Here is an 18,258-nt window from a genome sequence, read left to right as displayed (position 1 = left end):
AACCTAGAGATATGATTTGTTACTTATTATTTGGTTATGCATTGATTGTACGTAAACGCATTGGTAACTCGATGTTATAAAACGTGCTTTTGTGTATAATTCAATGAGTAGTAGAACAAACATATGAGTCGAAGTTTATCTGTTCCTTCTTGGATTAGAAGCTGATATATGGGCCCTTCGATGATTTTGTTTTGACCTATGTACCGGGCCTGGTCAGAACTAAGTTGATGTGTTCAATTAAGTTCTTTGTCAAACAAATTGGAAATCGGGAAACAAACTGCTGCACAATAAGTAAGACGTTGTTCCATGTATTTGTCCAGCTGATATCTAGAATAGAGGATTATATGATCACTTATCTTAAATGGTGTATCATCATCTTCTCAGTTCCGAGAGACCTTGAAAGAGCTACGATTGCCGTTCGGTTCCTGAAGTATTACAGTTATAGTTATTAGACTTATCTAAGTGGGAGACTGTTGGATAAGGTGTCTAAGTCCATAACTATTTCTGGTATGTACTTGACCCGACCCGGCATGGTCCATTTGGGTTGCATGGCACCATGCAATTGGATAGACTAAATGAGAGAAATAACACTTATGGATTATTAATATATTATAAGTTCTAATATATTAATAATATTATTTAATTAGTTTGATCAAGAATTAATTTAGAATTAATTAAGTGATCAAAAGATAACTAATTAAATATATGGGTTGATTATGTAAATCATCCATAACTTGTATAGTGGGCTAAGATGCTCCATAGATTATCAAGTTGGGTTCCACCCATAGGATGCTCCATGGGAGTTAGAAACCCATGGGTCATGGAAATGAAGAGTCATGACACATTAGGGTTTACATGGTGTAACCCTAGATGTGTCAACACTATATAAGGAACCCATTCTCCACCAAAATAGGCTACACACATGAACAAGTGAGGGCTAGGCTGATTTTAGAAGTGTCTATTCTCTCTAAAGTCATTCCAAAATCATTTGGTGTTGTGTGAAGCATTTGAGGCATCACACTTGGGGTGCTAGGCTCACAAGGTTTCAAGGATCATAAGCAACAACCAGGTAAGTTATTCTATCTTTCATTCAAGTTAAAAATTGTTCCCCATGTATGCTAGATAGGAATATAAACTTGGAATTCAACTTTACATGATAATTAGACAAACATAGATCCAAGGTTATTAGGGTTGCATGTACACTTAGGAAGTGTTAGAATGCTCAAAACTCATCATATATATATATATATATATATATATATATATATATATATATATATATATATATCATATGATAGTAAATTTCATAGGATATATCATATATGACCTGATTTATTTACATATAAGGACTTGTTTTTTGTATCCATGTTAGTGTCTGACTACTTTAATGAATGGACATGAATTCATTAAAGCTTCACAAGCCTCTAAAACTCATAAGAGATTTTTGTAACTTTTGTATTGGATTACTTATTCATTAATTCTTGTTTTAGGTTAAAGATAATTCTTCTCGAGACTTTAAAAGCAAGCATATACATATCTCTAAAGGGTCATGGACTTTTTCACATCAAGATCATGGATGGTAAGTCTCTAATTATATTGTTGAAGGAGTAAAGGTATAATACAATCTTTCTAAATATCCAAAATTGAAAATTTTCAAAAGGGTTGCTCTAATGGTTGAATTACTATCTTGTCCTCAGTGTTGTATACTACTCTCAACTATGCAACAAGAAATTGTTAGTGAAAAAAATGGAACCTGAGTAACTGAATGATATTGTCAATTTAATCCTTTCTCTACAGGTAAGTGTATATATATTACTTCTCTTTTCCATTTCTTGGAAACACTTTAACGAAAAGCATTTAATAATAAATTAATTTGATCTTGACGATGATATAGAGCAAAAACGGTGTGCTAGCTGCGTGGGAACCAACAAGATCATCAAAATGGTTGGAGATTCTTTATTGACATTGTCATTGAGAACAAGTAAGATTGTTTCTTTTCTGAACTGAATGAAAGTATTTGACAATTTTACCCTTCAAGAGACTTATGAAATGTCTTGACTAGGTACGTTGTGTGGAGATGCCCTACGCTTCTAGCAACTCGTCGTAACCCCGAGACTTCCTCATGCTAGGGTTGCAGCCCACAAACCCTAATCTCGGACGATCTGAAACAAGATGTTACAATTCTCCCCCACTTGAATTAGATTTCGCCCTCAAAATCGCTCCTTATCAACACATAGATTGAACTCGATAACCCGAGAAGCACCACCGAAAGGGCCCCATATCATACAACAATCTCTTCCAAAGACACCTGATCCCAACAGGAACTTCCGACCCTGAGGAAGGACAGACCTATCTGTCGTTGCGGTACTCGATCTGACTCTCCCGAACTTGAAAACTCTAGTGGGTACTACGGCTCCCTGCAGTGAATATTAACCAATGAGTACTACGACTCCCCGCAGTATCACAACACTCTCTCGCTAACCAATGGATACTACGGTTCCCCACAATATCACAACACTCTCTTGTTGACTAGTGAGTACTACGGCTCCCCGCAGTATTACGACACTCTCTCAATGACTAGCGAATACTACAGCTCCCCGTAGTACCACGATACCCTTTCGCACTGACTCATGAATGCTACGGCTCCCCGTAGTCTTACAACACTCTCTCGTTCACTGACTCACCATGGGCTCACTCCATGGTTTCTACTGATAATCCCAAGCGATTACTCCCACCCGAATCCATTTGCTCTCTTATCACCCCATAATCTCATCATCAAGGCATCACTACACTGAGTTCACCAACTCATGTTCCGCAGCTCAACCTAGATAGGTGCTTACACCCACCCAGCTTATGCACCACCACTCCATGATGAGGAAAGGCACTTTTCTCAGCACACAGATACACCCTTAGATAGTCCCACTCAGGCAACACTTAACTGATGGGTTCCTACTGAAACAAAATCTCTCGGTACTCTACTCGCCATCTCACACTTGAGTCTCAACATGGCCAAAAAATAGGACATCATACATGGGTACCTCGGTACACCATCACAGCATCTCACGTTGTCTTGCCTCAACCACTGATCTTCCACTTATGCAACTCGAAACCTCGAAATACTCCCATCTCCCAAATAGAAATACGAAGGAATCGTCAACGACTGAATACACGTTGACGAAAATTCGAAGCTCCATCCTCTACTGATCACCACCCATAGGAAACTACTCATACCGACTCAGAAATTGGTTGACAAATCAACTGTTGGCCCTTCTGGAGTATAGATCACAATCTGTACCTATACCCGCAAATCTCAGCTATTGCACCCGAAAAAAATTTGGAGTATAGATCACCTCGAACTCAACATTTGAAAACCCGAAAAAAAATCCCTAGCCCCAAAAAATTCTCTGACCAACGGCCACCCACTGTGGATCCACTCATCCTTTCTTAAGCATATAATCATACATCTGTTGGATTAATGTCTAAGTCCATAACTATAATTGGTAAGACTTGACCCGACCCGGCATGGTCCATTTGGGTTGCATGGCATCATGCACTTGGATAGACTATAATGAGAGAAATAAGACACTTATGGTTATTAATATATTATAAGTTCTAGTATATTAATAATAAGAATAATAAGATTATTTAATTAGTATTGATCAAGAATTAATCTAGGATTAATTAAGTGATCAAAAGAAGACTAATTAAATATATGGGTTGATTGTGTAAATCATCCATACTTATATAGTGGGCTAATGCTCCATGGATAATCAAGTTGGGCTAAAACCCATAGGATGGTCCATGGGTGCTCCATGGTGTATTTGAACCCATGGATCCAAGGAAATGGAAAGTCATGACAATTAGGGTTTACCCTAATTGTAACACTATATAAAGATCTTATTCTTGACAAAATCGGTCACTAGTATGTGATATAGAAGGGCTAGCCGATTTCATGAAGTGTAGATTTCTCTCAAGTTATTCCAAGTGTATTTGGTGTTGTGTGAACCATTTGAGGTGTCACACTTGGGGCACTAGGCACTCAAGCTTCATGAAGACATTCTACATCAAAGAGGTATGTATTCTATCTTGTTATATTCATTGTTGTGTGTGCTAGATTAGGATAATACCTTGGATGTTCATATTTGTATGTATAATAGAGAAAACATAGATCCAAGGTATTTAGGGTTGCATTTACACTTAGGAGTGTTAGAATGCTCTAAACCCAACAACATCATCCCGCCTTACACCTTGGTTCATCCACCAATAACCCAGGTCTCAAGTGTCCGCACCGCAGATCTCCATAACCAGTTCCCTAACCACACTTGAACGAATCGCTAATCCTCGCAATAGAATACCCAGCTCTCCCCCACTCAAGATTCGAACCATCACCAATTGGCATACCAACAATCTACTTCACAGACTGTTTCACTAGTTACACCACACTTGACTTTTGGAAAGTACCACAAAATCACTCAATGATATTCCCAATGGAAACCAAGCAACTCCAAATATCCCGTAACTCAGACAAAATCTCGAAATCCTCCCAATGTGACTGCCTCTAATCATCTCGAAGCCTTAGACCGACACACCGCCGGATACCCCAACTGTTCCGAAATAGCCCTGACCCTCGGTCCGGGAATAATGCATTATCTCCTCTGATCCTTCGACCAGCCTCCCAACGCAGGAATCATCTTAAAAGCAAGAGACCTCACTCTCACAGTAGATTCACGACATAGACAATGAGGGCCACCGCCCCGATATACTCCTATTGATCACCTGGAACTGCTGCTAAAAGTATGCCTCCCTCAATAAGGCACCTCCTTGTTCTCTTCCATCTTAGTCCCATAATGACTCTCTCATGGTATAAGAAATACGTCGCAACAAACATACTGCCCAAAATACTCTGGTGAAAAGTGATGGGTTTTGGTCCTAAGAACATCCTATGTGCTCATACAAACCCTAATGCTTGGATCTAGGTTTCTGTATTGTACATGCTTTGAATCCAAGACTATAAACCCTAATTCTAGCATACAAGTAATCATATTAGATATTAGAATAGGTTTATAATGTTACCTTGATTGTTATGTAGCAATAACAATCCCAATTCCTCCTTAAATTGACTTTGGAAGGCTTAGAGTCACAAGTGTCACTCCTCTAATGGTTCACAAACACCATAAGCAAGAGGATGAAGAGGAGAGAGGATGGAGTTTGCCCAAAACCATCAACAAACCCTAGAGAAGTCTTGTCCACGTTTTTGGTCCTTAAGGGATCTATATATATAGGAGGCAATTAGGGTTATCTAACAAGGAAACCCTAATTTGGTTGCTTAATCCCTAAGCAACCCATGGAGCCCTTTCCATAAGGCCTTGGACGATTTCATATGGGCTTCCCCCATAAAATTCGTCCACCTTATAATATAAGGCAATCCATGGCCCAAATTGCAATTATCTTATAATTACAATTCCAGTCCTTTAAGTTTAATTAATCCCTTTTAGTCACAAAACTAATTACTAATTAATTCTTGACTAATATTAATTAAACAATATGATTTCTCCTTTAATATATTATTCCCATAATATATTAATAAATCATATTTAATCCTTTCTCTCCATAATTCATCCTATCAAGTTGCTTTGGTGAAGGCAACCCAAAAGGACCATGCACCATCGGGTCAAGTACATACCAAAATAGTTATGGACTTAGACACTAATCCAACAGTCTCCCACTTGGATAAGTCTAACAACTATTCTGCGTATGACTTCAGATCCTGATTTGCAATCGTAGCTTTCCAAAGCCGCTGTCAACTCTGATCCTATCAGATACGCGTGTCCTTAGATAAGGGATCATATATTCCTCCATTCTAGATATCATATGAGATATGATTTCAAATCATTCTCTTTGTACTATATCTCGATTCCGATTTATGACGACTGACTAATTGAACAAATCAAATTAGCCCTAGCCCGGCCAAGCATTTACGTTTGTCATCACAAACTCATCGAGGGGCCCAAAAGATATCGCTTTTATCCTGCCTTGGATAAAAGGAACGGATAAACTTTGATACAATGCTTGCTTGCACTCACTAACCAAATCACACACAACAATATGTTTTATAACACCAAGTTACTAGTGCGTTTACATATTATCAATGTGCAACCGATTTGCAAGATACAACTCACACATCTCGGTTTCAAGAATATAAGATGTTATCGTCTCACCAATCACTCGTGATACAATTCATGGAGTGATCCAAGTGAGCGTGGGTTTAATCCAATGCTCAAATTCATATTCGTAAGCACTCATGAACGTTGATGCAAACATTTGCTTATGTCTTATGCTCTTTAGACAATCCACACACCAATTCATGACACTCTTCATTCATATCTACTTCCAACATATGAACGACTGTGGCCCGTTTGAATAATTCGATTATTCTTAATAATACTAATCCCATATGGCCTCAAACCTTTGAGTATAAATAAAACACCTTTTATTTATCACTATATTGATTACTCATTATTTGTCGTTTCGGTTAATCAACTTTTTACTTGAATTATTACACTTGTCCCATGCTCCTAGCATGCACACAATGTTTACCTATGGTTCTTACTTTGTGAAATAGATCTCATTGAACACATTTCCAATCATTCTCATTTCACAACTCCAAATCCTTTTTCATAAGTGAAAGAATATCAAATTCTTGCTTCTTATAGAATATGCTAGATTCTAACATTCTATGCAACTTATCCTTGTGTAATGTCACTGCACCAAAGTCACAAAGACTATTGCCAATGATATTACAAAGTCTTCTATCGGAGATTGTTACAAGACAATTCCTTAGATATGATGTCTCTCTCAAAGTACATTCCTTTGAACATCCTTTTGTATAAAAGTTTCTAATCTAGTCATAGATTTTCAATATTCAATTCCCAATATGGACACGCTTCCATATTTTCCATATGACAACTCATTCTTATTAGAATCTTATCTATTCGTAATGATGTCGATATGGTCCATCCAATATGGAAACATTTCCATAATTTCCATAAGACAACTCATTCTTAATAGAATCTTTTCTATTCATAATAATGTCGATATGGTCCATCCAATACCATGCTTCCAACTACTCACAAGCGACCAATCCTTGTCAAACTTTGGATGTCCTTTGATAGTTGTTTAATTATTTTAGTCAAAACCAATTCTAGTCCCTTTTCCCTCTAAATGCGCTCGACATTTGGAAAATTTTAGAATGGTCAAACATTAAAGCATTTGCAATCGATCCTATACCCGAAGCGTATGGGACACGACGCACAATGTTTTATTTGCTATGTTTTCAAAATTCGAATTGTGAAGAGGAATGTCGTAATCATAATCGAAATTTTAAGAACACACTATGTACCTTTGACTAAATTTATTAACATTTCTCAACCTAAACCTTTAGATTTGAAAAGAAGCATAATATTCTCTCCCTTAATTATAGCAAAACAACTCTTCAACTATTGCGACTTTGCAAAGTATGACTCTTGTTTTCTTATAATTAATATTGCTAACCTTGCAATACTTTCCTTAATAATCATACAATCATAACTTTTATGCTCCCACTATCATGATGATTATTATAAAACATAACACTTATGCTCCAACTAGCTTCGACATGTATTCATAAACATCTTAACTTTCAGAAAAATAATGCTTATTGAATTTCTTAAGTCCATGTTTCTAATACTTAATGCTTTGATAATCTTTTGTCAAGGCTTCTTGAACTTATACACCTTTGCCTTAGATAGTTCATATGTGTGTGTAAACAATTGCCAAACCTCACAATTCAAATTATGGAAAGGGATACGGTAACCATAATCGAATTCGAGAATGCAATTTTACAATCACTATCTTCTTAAAATCTTTCTTAGTGAAAGCATTTCCTTGCAATCATTTTCATGAAGGAGGAAATCTTATGACACTTAGATTTAAACGGTGTATGTGTTCCTATCCATGTGAATTTGTCAAAACTAAAGTTTACGACAAATTCAAGCTCATATGGACCGAACTTTCTTAATCTTGATTTCTTGCCTTATGGTAGCACAGCTGCCCACCATGTCTTCCAAGTAGTTAAGCAGCTCACCCTTTCCTATCAATGTACCTTTCATTGATTAAGGTGCTTTGCCTCTTATGCGTTCAAAATGAGAACTCATAGAACTCACATACGCAACTAACTCAATTGGAATGGCACAGAAACAAGATAATGTCAGTACGACAAGTTGTAAACCTCAAGTCGTGTGCTAGTGATGATTGATAAGGTTTATTTGATTTGTTCTTGAAACCTTTCAAGACCATTAAAACTCCCACTTACTCCTTGACATATAAGATTCTCTTGTCAAAACATTTCTTGACAAACAAATATTCAAGAGTTAGTGTAGTTTTTATCAAAACACTTCATAAATTGGTCTTAGTTGGTCTTTGTCTTATCCAAGACATCACAACTTTCCACATTTGATGAATGTTATAAACCTTTAATACTTTTCATTCAATGTCACAATCTTAACATTAAGACTTGTTATTGGAACGAAGTATGATTGATTTCTTGATTTAACCATTTCTTCAATCCTTGATTCCTCTTCTTAAACATACAATTGTACTAAGAATTCACTTAGAGGATCAATTGAGATATGGTTCTTAATCATTAAGACCTATCATAAAGCATAAAAGCTACTCTCCCTTCTTCTTAGAATGGAGAAACTTTTATCTTTCTGCCTTCTTGATTCTTCTTATCCGTTCTGCTATTGATCTAAACCCTTTAATCAATTCAGAATTACATTTAATCTTGTAAGTATAATCATATTTACTAAGCTTTTAGTAAATCATGACGAATATCTTTGTTACTCTTATGGTGAACTTGATCAGCACACAACTTTGTGTACTCGATCTCCTAGTCCTTCACTGACACTTTGTCAATGAATTAGTCTAATTTCCAAATATGAAATTTCTCATTTATCGTGCAACCAAGTTGCATGATTCCAAGTTTCTGTCCAATTAAACCTTGGGCGATGAGAAACTCTCCCTATTTGGTAAATTCTCGACTTTCCATAAATAACATAATAAGAACCAAATCCATTATTGCTAATAATAGAAACATTTTAACATCAATTTTTCATACACGCCATTGTAAGGATAAATAAATAAAATAAAATCAAAATTTATTTTATTGTGGAAAATTTTTGTCCTTACAATGCAATTCATTGAAAAACTATGCTAATACATCTTTCTTACCAATCTAATTCTAACTCTAAGTAGTAGCTCAAGAATCTAATCTTCGAGAAATGCGATCGAAATCCATTCCTACACGGTTAGATTTTGCTCACTTCTTCCCTTAAGCTTCCTTTCTTTTCTTCGATCCTACAAAACATCAATTGTAATCTTATCACATTATGTATTAAGAATCTAGAATAGAAGCTGAAAAGAGTTAGTCAATGGATTTTACCTAAAACAGAGCCATACGTTTCGACTCTCCCATCTCTTAGATCTCTTAGGTAAATAGGGCAGCTTCGTCTCCAATGCTCCTTCTCTTGGCAATAAAAGCAAATCGACTCTTTTGGAACAGCACATGGAACTACTTCAGACATTGTCTTTCTCTTATGATCAAACTTTTCGATCATAGCATGTCTTTCGTTGCAATTGTCTATATCCATAGAGGTCTTGAAGGTAGATTCACCAATCAACTTTGCTTTTCTATTGCGCCAAACCATTTCTGATTCAGCAGCAATAAGCATATAGGTGAGATCTATAAGGGTCACGTCGCGGTTCATCATATAGTACTCTCTTACGAACTCACTATATGAGTTAGGAAGTGACTGAAGAACCCAATCAACAGCTATTTCCTCACAGACAACGGATCCCAACATTCTTAACCTATCAATGTGTGACTTCATCCCTAGGACATGTGCACACACTGGCTTTCCTTCTTTATGTTTACTTGCCAAAAGGGCTTGAGTGATCTTGAACTTTTCAAGCCTTTAAACTTGTGGGTTAGGGAGAATAATTGGAGGAGGTGGAGGAAGTGAAGCATGATTTCTTGTTCCTTGATCGAATTGTGGAATATCATCTTCATGTGGAATGCTTGTTCCACGGGATTTGAGAAGACCATAGTTGTCAAACTTTGACATCTACAAAACGGGAGAAAACGAATTCAAGTTAGTTGATTGATTGAGTCCTTAGTAAATCACCCAAATGAGATACTAAGGCTAGGACCCAACACAATGTTCCACAACTCGGGAGAGGGATGTCGTAACCCTAATTGCAGAACATTTGAAGGTAAGTGAATGACAATTCACTAATTTCCACCACAAAAAACGAAAAAGAAATTTAAGTTTTAAATCTATGAAAACTCCTAGACCCTTTGAGATTAATTGAACTTTCAATGGCATGTTTAAATCTCGATATGCCCCTCTTGTTTGTGACTGGGATGCTGAGGATCACAAAGCGGGTGTGAATAACCATGCAAACTTACATGGTGCCCTCACATGTTACAGTCACCTATTCGATGTGCCAGTAAACCACACACGCTCCACCGAACTATGACAAACATTGAGTCACCCTTTGCTACCTTTGCTTAGAACCATTTAGTGTGCCGGTAAACCACACACGCTCCACTAACGTCTTCTCAAGGGCACAAAGTGTAATTTCATGGAATTGCATCAATTCACTTTTGCCTAAGTAACTAAAATTGGGAATTTTATGAAAACATTTAGTTACTTTTATACTTCATTATACTTATAATGGAAGGTTTCGTCCTATCCTACCCGTTCGGCTAACGACCCTCCACTAGTCAAGAGTGCGGTGGGTAAGAGTGGATACTCATTCAATCGCCATTTTATAGGCAATTTCCTTAAACACCCCTTATAGACCAGCTTCATGAATGAGGCCTACTAACGGTAAGACTGACTTTTACTCATACATATATATAATGTTAGACTTTTAATGTTATATATAGTATAGGGTGGATTTTATACTTTCAAAATACTAGGTGGTCTAATTTAACAATTATACTTTTAGTTCAATTAAATTGTAAGCCTAAACTTTTATGGATTTATTAAACCTCTTTTAATTATACACCTTAATTAATTAATAAAACCATAAGGGTGTGAATTGAACTTTTCAAACAATACTAGGGTTTTAGAATTTAACATTCCTAATTAAACTTTTAATCAACTTTTAAATTCCAAAACTTGAGGGTAAGTTTTGAAACATTTCAAAATATTTTGGTTTAGAATTTAAATATGCAACAAAATTAAACTATTAATCAAAATTTAAATTCCAAAACTTGAGGGCAAGTTTTGAAACCTTTTTCAAAACATTAGGGTTTCAACTATTTAAATTTCAAAACAACAAAACTTTTGGGTTCAAATTTAAACTATAAAACCTAAGGGTAAAATATGAAACTTTTCATAACAACAGGGATCAAATAACAAATAATTCAAATTACATTTAATCACATAATTATCCATATTTGATTTATTTAATGATTTCTTGCAAAACAATTTATCAATTTACTTAAAATAATTAATCAATTATCACATAAGGAAACAATTATCTTATTAATTGATAAATATCTTCAATTAGATCAAAATTATAGTCAAATATATCATATAATCGGATTAATATTGATCTAACATGATTAGGTAACAATCCATAAGCAAAAACAGCAAGAAATCGCAAAATACCCTCCATCTGACGAGTTCAACTATGGACTCGGCGAGTCCAGCCTCCAGAATCCAAAAAATTGAATTTTTCAAACACATTAAGCATCAATACAATTGAAACCAGTCATGGCGCTAATACCACTGATGGGTTTTGGTCCTAAGAACATCCTATGTGCTCATACAAACCCTAATGCTTGGATCTAGGTTTCTCTATTGTACATGCTTTGAATCCAAGACTATAAACCCTAATTCTAGCCTACAAGTAATCATATTAGATATTAGAATAGGTTTATAATGTTACCTTGATTGTTATGTAGCAATAACAATCCCAATTCCTCCTTGAATTGACTTTGGAAGGCTTAGAGTCACAAGTGTCACTCCTCTAATGGTTCACAAACACCATAAGCAAGAGGATGAAGAGGAGAGAGGATGGAGGCTACCCAAAACCATCTACAAACCCTAAAGAAGTCTTGTCCACGTTTTTGGTCCTTAAGGGATCTATATATATAGGAGGCAATTAGGGTTATCTAACAAGGAAACCCTAATTTGGTTGCTTAATCCCTAAGCAACCCATGGAGCCCTTTCCATAAGGCCTTGGATGATTTCATATGGGCTTCCCCCATAAAATTCGTCCACCTTATAATATAAGGCAATCCATGGCCCAAATTGCAATTATCTTATAATTACAATTTCAGTCCCTTAAGTTTAATTAATCCCTTTTAGTCACAAAACTAATTACTAATTAATTATTGACTAATATTAATTAAACAATATGATTTCTCCTTTAATATATTATTCCCATAATATATTAATAAATCATATTTAATCCTTTCTCTCCATAATTTATCCTATCAAGTTACTTTGATGAAGGCAACCCAAAAGGACCATGCACCATCGGGTCAAGTACATACCAAAATAGTTATGGACTTAGACACTAATCCAACAAAAAGGTTGCAACCCTCTGCTACCCCCACGAGGTTTACCTCCAAACTCTGAAACCGGAAGCTCGCTATCTCTTTTGCTTCTCCCAGGAAACGGGGACAACGCAACTCTTGCCACAAAAGGTGAAGTCTCATCTGTCGGTCAATTGCTCGACTCAGACCGTGATCCTCTAATAAGCATCATCTCTACTCATCCCTGAGTCTTGCGACTCCAACTGGTATCTCACTAAAAATCTCTCGGAAACTAACTCGATTTCCCTCTCAAGGTATGCTCCATTGAAACTCGTTCGACAGGTCCCTCTGGCCCCACACTCTATCACATTTAATCTCAGTCTAATCAATCACAATGGTATAGTTGGTAGAACCAGAAGCACTAACCGCCACAAATCATGGTACTCGAACCATGTGATCACCTCTCGATCTGCTACGAATCATGGTACTCGAACCATGTTATCTCATCTCAATCTGCTACTTAGAACCTCTAGAATTCTCCCTATTTCGAGTACGGGTCCTCTGATTTCAGTAGTACGGGACCATACAACCTGCCACATCTACCCATACTTTCCACACGGATCGTCCCATATTTCCTAAGTAGTTGCTCAACCTTCTCGATCACCAATCTTGTTAAACTTGGTCACTCCCCAGCGAATACTCTCCTCTATTAGCTTACTCATCTGACTAAGGTCACTCCATAGGCTCTTCCTAGGTTCTCACACTTCTCTGCCATCAGCTGCTGAAGAACTCCTTATGACGCCAACCATCTACCTCCTGAATATCGTCATATCCACTTAGTAGCTATCTCCCATCATTAAGGGTTCCCAAAGCACAAAGCAAGCAACATTCTGGCATCGAATAATCTCTACCAACACGTAAAACCACTCTAGGTTACAACTCCAGTTGGTCTACTCACCCTCAAAAGGTATCACCGAACTCAAGCAACTCTACCCCTCGTGGGTATCTATCTACTCTCTCAACAGGCTCCTCCAATGGTCATCTAGGTATCTCTCCTAGATTACACCTCTACTCAAAGCTCTGTCCCTAAAATATTCCTGTTGGATACTCTTACTCCGCACATACTCAAAGCACATCACAGATAGCAAAATTCCTAGGCTAAGGCATCACAAATCAGACAACTCTAGCCCTAAAAGATGAAATACCTAGCCTATCTCCTAGCATGCATCACTAATATCTAAATAATAAATCATAACAAAAATAAGTAAGGGTATTTTGGGAAATCACCGTTCGGGCTTTGGCTGATTGTACACAATACTCTTTCTCGTTTTCTCTTAGAAACTCTTGCTCGTTTTGTCCAGCAATTCGAAAAGCTGTCAAATTACTTGAAACACAACTGGAAATAACATCAATGGAGGGACCTATTCCTTCTATAATATCTCTATTGACAAACTTACAAGAATTGTTACACTGTAAGTTGATTTCATGGCTGTGTTACAGAAATAGGGAGCATTTTACTTATTAACTTCATATATAAACTTAAAACACTCGTATGTTCTTGGCTACATACATACAAACTATTTGGCATGATGTTTTAAACATTCAGGTTCCTGTAGAACATTCCAAAGAAGTCAGTGACTGTAAACATCTGATCAAGACCTTGATTACGGGTAATTTTTTTCCATAGTGTCTTAATAATTTTCTCTAATGATGTCATACCATTAAAATTCTTAATTTCTTATTTTGTTTTATTACTAGGAATGAAAACAATAATATGGAGCATCATACATGCACATCTACACAGATGCTGTTACCCACTTGGCCTTGCTAATGTTCTCGTTTGTCTGTTTACATGTTTGTAGGGTATGGTGGCCTTGCTAACACTGTTACCCATTCAATATTTCCTTATTCTCCTTTAAAGTTTTTTCCTTTGTATTAAAAGAACTAACTTTAAAAAGGAAAGAAAATAATTGTTGAAGTTTTTTATTGATTAGGTGTCTTGATTGAAATGCAGGGGTAGTAGGGCAGACAATTAGAAGGAATTGATGGCAAATCAAGCATTTAAAGGGATCCAACCATTTGTACATGTCTTGTTTCTTTATAATAAATATTATGTAATATTAGTAATGTATTACATTTACTTACTATTGGAATGATTATTTGTATTTGACATATTAGTGGAATGAATTACCTTTCTTATTTATTGTATTTTATTTTTTATTATGATAATTTAATATGTTGTTTAATTTGAAAATTAGTAATTCTATCAAAAATATATTTTTTTAAAAACATTTAAAATTATGACACGCAATGGCGTGTCATCTTCCTTTATGACAAGGGCTTCCTTGATACGCATTGCGTGTCATAAACACGCGTGTCGTAAGGTTACGAAACGCAAATGTGTGTCCTTTTTCTTTATGACAGGGCCTTCCTTGATACACACTGCGTGTCATAACTGCGCGTCGTAAATGCGTGTCGTAAATGTGCGTCGTAACTAGACGACGCGCAAAAGCGTGTCGTCTCTCGTTATGACAGGGCCTTCCTTAACACACATTTGCGCGTCGTCTGAGCATTTGACGACACGCATTGCGCGTCGTAAAAGGCTGTTTTTCTAGTAGTGAACGAGGAATAGTTGATTCTTTGGGTAGATCCTTAAGAGTAAAGAAGATGAGGTTTAAACATAACAATTATATTATTGTTGGTTGAAAACCCTATGTACTCACTAGGTTTCGCAACCTGACCCAATCCAGCTTATTTCTATCACAGATGTCGATATGAAGTTACATTACACTGAGAGATTGAAAAGAGATGTAGATCACTAGTATAAAAGAATGTAAGTTCTGTTTATGCTTATGTTTCTGTATTGACGATGACATCCCAAATGTTTTTAAAAATGAATAAAAATACATTTCTTCGGAAATGCTTTGATAACGTATTTATCATGTTTTACTGGGAACAAATTTCGCAACATTTTTATTAAAAGAGATACTCTAATTTTTATAAAGCATAAACAAAACCGGTATTTTCTGGCCGTGAAAATGGGGATGTCACATCCTTGTTATTGGACAGTCCCTCCTGAAGTGTCCAGATTCATCACACTCATAACAGGTCGGGCTCATTCTGATGTTGGTGTTCTAGGGGATTAGTCATGTTGATGCCCTGCAGGAACCGGTAGGGTGCCCCTTCCTATTGCAATTCTTACAGTGTAACTTTCGGCAGGCTCCCTTTTGATGGAAACTGCACTTGCTGCATGTTGGAGGGTTTCCAGCATATGGTCTTACTGATGTTGGTGTGGTAGGTGTCGTGGCAACATGAACCGTAACAGTATGTTGTCTCTTCGAGGGCTCTTGTGCTGTTTTATCCTTCCTCTCTTTTCGGGATTTCTTTTTTCTTGCTTTTAGGTTTCTAGTCGGGGGTGTTCCTGTCAGCAGCCCCTCGTCGGTTCCCTTGGTTGTTATTGCGCTTGGAGTTGTTGACACCTTTTTCATTTTCATTTCCCTTTGTGTCGTTGAGTTGTGCCATGACAACTATCACAACAGTTGTCACTGCGGCTTGGAAGGTAGCGGAGTCTATTCATAGGATCGGTGTCTCACTGGTGTGCTGGTTATTTATGTGGGATGACATTTTTCTGCTGCATGATGATAAGCAAGCTCGTAAGTAACGATGGTCACTTCGCGTTTTGTTGTATGATTCTCACTGTTTCCACCTACATCCTTGAGATGTATTTATGGTGACAAGTAGTAGTAGGTCTTGCACGAATGCTAAGTCTATCCATAGCATGCATAGATTATTTTGGGTTCGAGATCCTTGAGTATCTAGCGGTTTTGGTGGTTCGGTTGTGCATACAAGTGAATCCATGAAATATGGAAAATAGAACACATAGCAGATAGCAACGTCATGATAAACACATAATTGTTTAACTAGTAATAACCATTTTAATACATGAAAACTTGCCTTAAAAAGGCCTACAATAGGGAAAATATGATCTGATAGCATAACGACTTTATGAGTAGTGTAGTCACTTAACCATAGAGTCGATTCTACATGCAATAATAACTGAAAAGAGAGCCCTATCAATAGTAACGACGATACTCAAATGTCGAACTGATGGACCAGAAGTTCGGCCAATTCGCTCGCCTTCTGAGTGATCACATTTTCTCTCTGCCTTGCTTGAACGGCCATAGCTTCGGCCGCAAAGAGTTGTTGCTTGAGGTTGGCTACTTCTTGCTCGAGAGAGATTATACGATCAATACTGCTCTCCTGCACTACGTGCTGGTTTGGTGGGGTCTCCATAGGATGGGGTTCACTAGATATTTCCTTAATGTCTTCATCTGACTCCTCGTCAGATTCGTCATCCTCATAGTCCGCTACCATATACTCTTCGGGTCTTGCTTCTAAATTTTCTTCTTGAAGCATTTCTGGTTCTTCCTTGATCCACTCATGGGCCACCAAGGCCTGATAGTAAAGCTCATCTTGCGGGAATTCAGCCATGAGGTCTACACGAGAAGTGGAGGCGTGAGAGGTGTGTATGTAGATAGCGTTCCAAAATACTACTATAGTATTTTAATTGTTTATGTGTTAGTTTCTTAAAGCTTTTTGGATACAAGGTTGGTAAGTTTCTAGATTCATTGCCCACCATCATCACTCCCAAACATATGTTTGTCGTATTATGAATAAATACAGTTGATCAGGCTCTATTTATCCCCAATACGACTACATAACTGTCCGGGTTTTACCACGATGTTCAATTTCTCCAAAGACTTTTATTGTTATTGTATTAATGCGAACCTAGGTATGTATTTTAATTAATTTGTTCATAGTAGTTTAGTCCCATTGTATTTATAGTTGCATATCTTGTACGATTAGATATGCCAGTTCACTATAAACAATGCTCTGATACCAATCTGTCACACCCCCGAACCGAAGAGTACGGCGGAATCGTCCGGGGGTTGGGGTGACTTCATCTTGTAATATCATCACAATGAATATAATTGAAACAAAGCATGCATGATCATCACACAAGAAATAATACAATAATACAGAGTTTACATCATTGTAATTGTTTACATGAGTTACATCCCAAAATATCAATGTTTATAATAGCAACAAAATGAAACAAAATTCCACATGACCTTGATGTCCACATACGTAACGATTTCATGAGAATACAAGTTATTTTGAAAACGGTCAACATATAAAATGTTGGTGAGTTCATAAGTGTATTTGTATGAAAAGTTTGTATCGCTTTGTAAACACCAGAAAATCCGATATTTTCTGTAAAAGAAGTAAATGGTTTGAACGCTTTGCATCAAATCTCGTATTAAAGCGTGTGTGATTTAAAAAGTTATTAGGGAAGTAGTCCAGAAAATCCCATGTTTTATGTGTAAGTAAAAGGTGATGTATAGCATAAGTTGTTCCCAGGAAATCTGATATTTTCTGCTTGTAAAAGTGTGGTAGTATTAAGACCCAAAGATCGTATGTTGGTGTTTGTATAGAATTGTAATTGTAGAATAGTTGATGTATTCCGTAAATTTTGCAGTGGAGTTAATTTCTTTGTGATTCGTTATAACCATACTTGATAATGACTAATCCGCCCGTCATGACGTTTTTCAGACGCCGACTTGTTTAAGGTAAAGTTTGTCACCCTAGACTGGCTTAGTCTAACTGTA

The 18,258-nt window shown here is 36.7% G+C and overlaps 1 long non-coding RNA gene across 1 annotated transcript; it reads left to right on the top strand.

The window, feature by feature from the left end:
• The first annotated feature begins 1,889 nt into the window (after window positions 1-1,889).
• LOC111906047 (uncharacterized) lies at window positions 1,890-14,758 on the top strand. Its single transcript, XR_002855088.3, has 5 exons — window positions 1,890-1,981; window positions 2,063-14,061; window positions 14,196-14,259; window positions 14,348-14,452; window positions 14,604-14,758. It is a non-coding gene; the product is annotated as an uncharacterized LOC111906047 (long non-coding RNA).
• The last annotated feature ends 3,500 nt before the right edge of the window (window positions 14,759-18,258 follow it).

The sequence above is a fragment of the Lactuca sativa genome, chromosome 7, assembly GCF_002870075.4.
Source record: "Lactuca sativa cultivar Salinas chromosome 7, Lsat_Salinas_v11, whole genome shotgun sequence".
NCBI lineage: Eukaryota > Viridiplantae > Streptophyta > Magnoliopsida > Asterales > Asteraceae > Lactuca > Lactuca sativa.
This window is presented reverse-complemented; position numbering and strand designations above follow the sequence as displayed.